Source organism: Triticum urartu, chromosome 3 (genome assembly GCF_003073215.2).
Source record: "Triticum urartu cultivar G1812 chromosome 3, Tu2.1, whole genome shotgun sequence".
In the NCBI taxonomy this organism is placed as follows: Eukaryota; Viridiplantae; Streptophyta; class Magnoliopsida; order Poales; family Poaceae; genus Triticum; species Triticum urartu.
Genome location: NC_053024.1, coordinates 20,885,104 through 20,891,103, shown reverse-complemented (window position 1 = coordinate 20,891,103; position 6,000 = coordinate 20,885,104).

Below are 6,000 nucleotides of genomic sequence, written 5' to 3'. Positions count from 1 at the left end.
GTTCTAGTTATCGATTGCCTAGGGACAAATAACTTTCTTGTGTGACAACAAGCTCTCTACTAGAACTAACTTAGTTGTGTCTTCATCTAAACAGCCCCTACTTTTTATCTACGCGCTGTTTATTATCTTGCAAACCTATCCAACAACACCTACAAAGTACTTCTAGTTTCATACTTCTTCTAGGTAAAGCGAACGTTAAGCGTGCGTAGAGTTGTATCAGTGGTCGATAGAACTTGAGGGAATATTTGTTCTATCTTTAGCTCCTCGTTGGGTTCGACACTCTTACTTATCGAAAGAGGCTACAATTGATCCCCTATACTTGTGGGTTATCAAGCGTGGCGCTAGTTTGTGTGGGGTAATGGCGTAAAGATTAGGAAAACACAAACATCCGAAAACGCGAAGGTGGTCGTACTGAGGTTGGACACCGGTGAGAATGAAGTACGGGGTGTAAGGTGTGGTGTTACTGGTAGGGAGGCGATTAAGCAAATGGGTGGCGGTGTGTAAAGCCTCGACCCAAAATGATGGAGGGAGAGAGGCATGGATGAGCAAGGTGCAAACGACATCGTTTGGTGCGGATCATACGTTCGACTTTGCCATTTTGGGGAGAGGTGTGGGGGCATGAGAGGCGATAGACAATGCCATGGTCGGAGAAGAAGGTACGGAGGGACGTGTTAATAAATTCGCCATCGTTATCACATTGCATGCACTTGATGCGAGTGTTAAACTGTGTGAGAATGTAAGTAAAGAAACGTTGGAGGGTGGAGGATGTCTCGGATTTGTCGCATAGGGGAAAATACCAAGAGTAATGTGAAAAATCATCAAGCACAATAAGATAATATTGATATCCCGAAAAGCTCGTGACCGGAGCGGTCCATAAATCACAGTGAATAAGTTGGAAGGGAGCACTAGTACAATTATTTGAAGAAGTGTAAGAAAGACGGGGCTGCCGTCCAAGTTGGCAGGCCGTACATGGGGATCTAGCAGCATTATTACAATCGAGAAGAAATTTTTGGGAAATAGAAGCTAATGATGTCTTGCCCGGATGGCCAAGACGTTGGTGCCACAGATCACAGGAAGTGGTGAAGAATGCGGTGCCGCCAAGGGAGTGCTTGCCATAAAACGGGTAGAGAGGACCGGAGCTAGTGGACGTCATGATGGGACTCCTGGTGGGAAGGGCCTTCATAGAAAAACTGGAGGGGTTAAACTCAATAGCAACATTGTTATCACACGAGAGTTTACGAACAGAGATAAGGTCTTTAACAATAGAAGGGCAAACAACTACATCGTGGAGAGAAAGATTTGTGGGAGGGAGAGAGGTGGAGCCGATGCCGTTGATAGGTAAGTGATCACCGTTGCCGACAATTATGCTAGAGGAATTATGCTTTGGAAAAGAACGAAACGAGGAGAGGTTACCTGCGTTATCCGTGACGTGTGTGGCAGCACCGGAGTCGAGGATCCAATCTGCGCTTTGTTGGGGAAGGCCGTGCTGGCTGTAGGCCTGATGGAACAGGGCGGCATGATCCCAGCCAGGGGCGCCGGGCGGGAGCGACGAGGGACCCGGCTGCTGCGGGCCTGAGTACATCAGGGGGTAGGCCTGCGAGTGAACTCCCGGGCGAGGCCCGAGGACGCCGGCGGCGTTAGGAGGGATCCAGCCGGCGCAGGGAGCCGGCAACGCCATGCCGAAGGGAGCGAAGTAGCCGGTCCACGACGACTGCTACGAGGACGAGGAGCCGCGACCACCAGAATCCGAGCGACCACGGCCGCGCCCACCGGTGCGACCACGGCCACGGCCACGATCGCCACCACCGTTGTCACGGGTGCCACCAGAGCCGCAGCCAGTGGGGGGAGCGTGATCACCGCGATCAGAGCGGTCGCCACGATCACCGCGAGCGCCACGGTCAGGGTTGGAGCTGGGACCGCCGGAGATGGTGAGGGCCGCGGATCCGGCCTCGGTCGTGCGGAGGTTGATGTTGTACTCCGTGAGCTCCAGGCGAGATCAAGTGATGGCGAAGGGAGGCAGAGGAACCATGTCACCGAGGATCATGCGGATGGTGTCGAAGCGGGCGTCGAGGCTGTGCAGGAGCTTCATCATGAGGTCGTGGTCGTTGACGGTGTTGCCGGTGTCCGCGAGACTGTCAGCGACCGCCTTGAGGCGCCGGGCGTACTTTCAGACAGTCAGGTCGCCCTGCTTGAGGTTGCGAAACTGGCGGGTGAGATGCAGGTATTGGGCCCCCTGGTTGGCCTGGAAGTAGTCCCGGATGCGAGTCCAGGCGGTGTAGGCATCGCTGGTGCCGCCCATGATGAGCTCGAGTAGGGGGTCTGCCAGTGTGAAGAGAATCCAGAGGAGAAGACGGTGGTCGATGGCGAGCCAGGAGAGATCAGGTTTGGCAGGGGGGGTGGAGAACGTGGTCCTGGACACGGTGCTGAAGAAGAACGCAGTTGAAGAACGTGTGTCACTTGATGTAGTTGTTCTGGGAGGGATCTAGATTGAAGGTGATGTGGTTTGAGATGTGATCTTGATGGAAATTGAGGAGGTAAGGATCAGCAACGGGAATGACCATGGTGGAGAAAGCGGAAGTGGCAGCGGGAGTGGAGGTGGAAAGAGGAGCAGAGGAGCCAGGAGGAGGAGAGGACTGGGCGGCGGCGGCCGCGGCAGCGTCAGAAGCAGGGAGGTCGCCGAAAATGTCCTCAAACGCCATGGAAAACTGATACCAAGTTGAAAAGTAGAGTGGCTCAATATGCTGTTGTTGTATTGATGTTCAGAGAGTGTTACAGGGTACAATATAGAGAGAGAGCCCCAACGTCTCCCGTGGGAAGAGGCACGCAGGCCACAACGGGAGAGTGATTAGCGATCCTAAGATCTTGGGAAGGTATAACAGCTATATAGAACTAGCTGAATGCACGTACGTTGCCACGGGTCAAAAAATGCATTATAATCAAATAATTTTTTGAATTAAAAAATGTGTGTAGGATATGATAGGACTGGTTTCAATTCCTGGACAAATTGATTCTCTCCCTCTTATTTCTTCCTAGGCAATCTTATTATGTTTTTCAAAACTCTCCCTTGCATCATTTTATTCTCCTCACCTTTCCTTTCCCTTCATCTTTTTCTACAGTGTCGCGTGGGCAAGCCCTGTTCAAAATCTTGTATTTTCATTTATTATGTCATCGATTCAAAATATTATTTGATCTTTTTTTTGAATGGAAACTTACGAAGTCCTCTCACAACTAACTCGAAAGAAACATAAACTTTGATAAGTATAGAAACAAAGAACAAAATCATACAATATAGAGAGAGAGCCTCAACGTCTCCCGTGAGAAGAGGCACGCAGGCCACAACGGGAGAGTGGTTAGCGATCCTAAGATCTAGGGAAGGTATAATAACTATATATAATACAGCGGGTTTAGTATATATACATCAATACAACACATATACATGCATGTTAACACAAAAACGCACTCCTTGCTTGACTGGAGCGCTTTGCAGTCGTGTTGCGCTCGTCTTGCTTTTATTTTGAGCATCAGTACAGACACAAGCGCTCATATACACACGCATACATTGACCTTTATGAACGCACATACGCACACCCTACCCGTATGAGCACCTCCAAAAGACTGAGCCGGCATATCATCTTGAGATTTACGAAGTCATCATAGGCGCCTCGTCGTCGACGAGAACGTCTCCTTCCATTGAAAGCGTATCGCCGGAAATCCTGAAATAAATCCAGGAATAATGCGAGCACCAGGATTTGAACCCTGATGGGTTGGGGATACCACTGTCCACCTAACCAACTTAACCACAGGTTAATTCGCTGCGCTCGTCTTGCTCGAGCGACTCAGCTGGCTGTGTGCTATGATTTTCGAACGCGATTACACCGGTCCGCCTCGTGTTGTGGTCTTCTAACGTCATGTCTTCGTCTTCTATTAGCGTAACTGCATCATCATGCATTTTGTCGTGGAGTTTCGGCGCCACGTCTTTGCCTGGTGTTAGAACTTTCATGTCTCTAGCATCAGTACACTTAGGCTTTGGATCGTTCTCATCAACATCATGTTTCCATCATCACTTTCCTCGCCAATAAGAAATTGACAAATTTAACCTATGGACGAAATCAAATCACAGAATGAACTGCCTGTGAAACTATTTCACGCGGCTGACCTTTTTGTGTGACGCCCGATACGAAGGCGCCACACTACACTGTGCAACGCCTCACAAATAGGCGCTACACGCCTGGCCAGCGTCGCACCCGTGTGATCCGAAAATTACTAAGTCAGTGTGTAGCGCCTGAGAGCTAGGCGCCACACTATACAGTGTAGCGCCTAGTTTCTAGGCGTTGCACTAGTGGTTGCTTCATTTTGTAGTGCAGCGCCTGAGAGCTAGGCGCCACACCATACAGTGCAGCGCCTATCTCTTATGCTCTGACAATGACTTAGCAATTTTTAGGCAGTCTGGGGTGCAACGCTGGCCAGGCGTGTAGCGCCTATCTGTGAGGTGTTGCACAATGTAGTGTGGCGCCTTCATGTCGGGCGTCACACAAAAAGGTCAGTCACGTGAAATAGTTTCACGGGCAGTTTATTCTGTGATTTGATTTCGTTCACAGGTCAAATTGCTCAAATTTGCCTCGCCAATGAGTGCCCTTAGCTTTAGTTCTTCCTCGCAGCCAGCTTTGCAGCCATCAGTGAAGCCACAATTATGACATCTCACTTTTCTAGAAACCATACTTCTACGGAACTGTGCCAAAATAACTAATTATGAGGCTATTTTTTGCAAATAACACTAGTAGCCAGATTCGGTCGATTTAAGCTTGTTTATGAAAGGTGAGACCCGTTGAATAGGGTGACGTGGCACGACCTAACGAATCGCAAAATAAACAGAATAGCAAAGACTAAAGTGTAAAGAAGCCTAAGAGGAGTCATCTTTTCAAATAAAATGAAGATAAAGGTGGAGGATCCGACGCGCTTGAACTCTACCCCCACGCCACCTCCGAAAAGAAACAAACTTCACCCCCGGAGAGACCGAAGCTATGTGGGCACTTGTGGCGTGGTGGCCGGAGATGGTATGGGCGGCTCAGACGCAGGGTGTGGCATTGGGTGTTCGTGCTCGTGATTGGGAGGCTTGCTCCCCGGGCAAACTTGTCGGCTTGTGCACAGCGCGATGGCGGCTCGACCTCGGCCCCCGCTTGTCAGCAGCGCTGCTCGGGCAGGTCCAGGGCGAGACACGCATGGGGTAGAGGATCTCCTCTGTGCGCCTACGGTTGCTGCCCACTATAGACGGATGAGCATTGGAGCAAGCGGACGCATGGCAGCGGCAACGCATGGGCGCGAGCATGCGGCCAAGGACACGAGCAGGCAGTGGCAGACGCTAGCAGGCGCAGCACGGGCGCGAGCAGGCGGCCGCATACGCGAGCAGTCGCAGCACGGACGCAAGCAGCGGCGGGTCCGACCGCGCACCGGAGCAATCCCACCGGACTGGTGGGGACGGATGTCCCAATTGCTTTTCTTTTCAGTGTCAAGGACCCAATTGCTTTTTTCAGGGGTCTTTTTGCAAAACAAAATTTTATCTGGATGTAATAGGCTTCATTTTTGGCATGTCACCCTGTCTAGCTGGACCCACATGCAAGCCCACATGTCATAGTTGCGCTCAAAATGGCCAAAGCCACTGAAGTGGTGATTTTTGGTATAATTCCATAGAAGTGTGGTTTCTGTAACCCTAGCCTTCAGTGTCGATGTTTTTTGCAATTCACTCCCTCGGTGGTGGTGCAGCCTCGTTGTCCGTGTCGGGGAAGTTCTTATTTTTTGTGAGAAAACTTCCATTCTATTCATTTTCAATCATCGCAATACAACAAACACTAAAAATGATAAAAAATTGCATCGATATCCGTCGACCACCTAGCGACGACTACAAGCACTGAAGCTTGCCGAAGGCGCGCCGCCGTCACTGCCCCTCCCTCGCCAGAGCCGGGTAAATTTAATATAGTAGACAGTTGAGAAGTTGTCATGGTA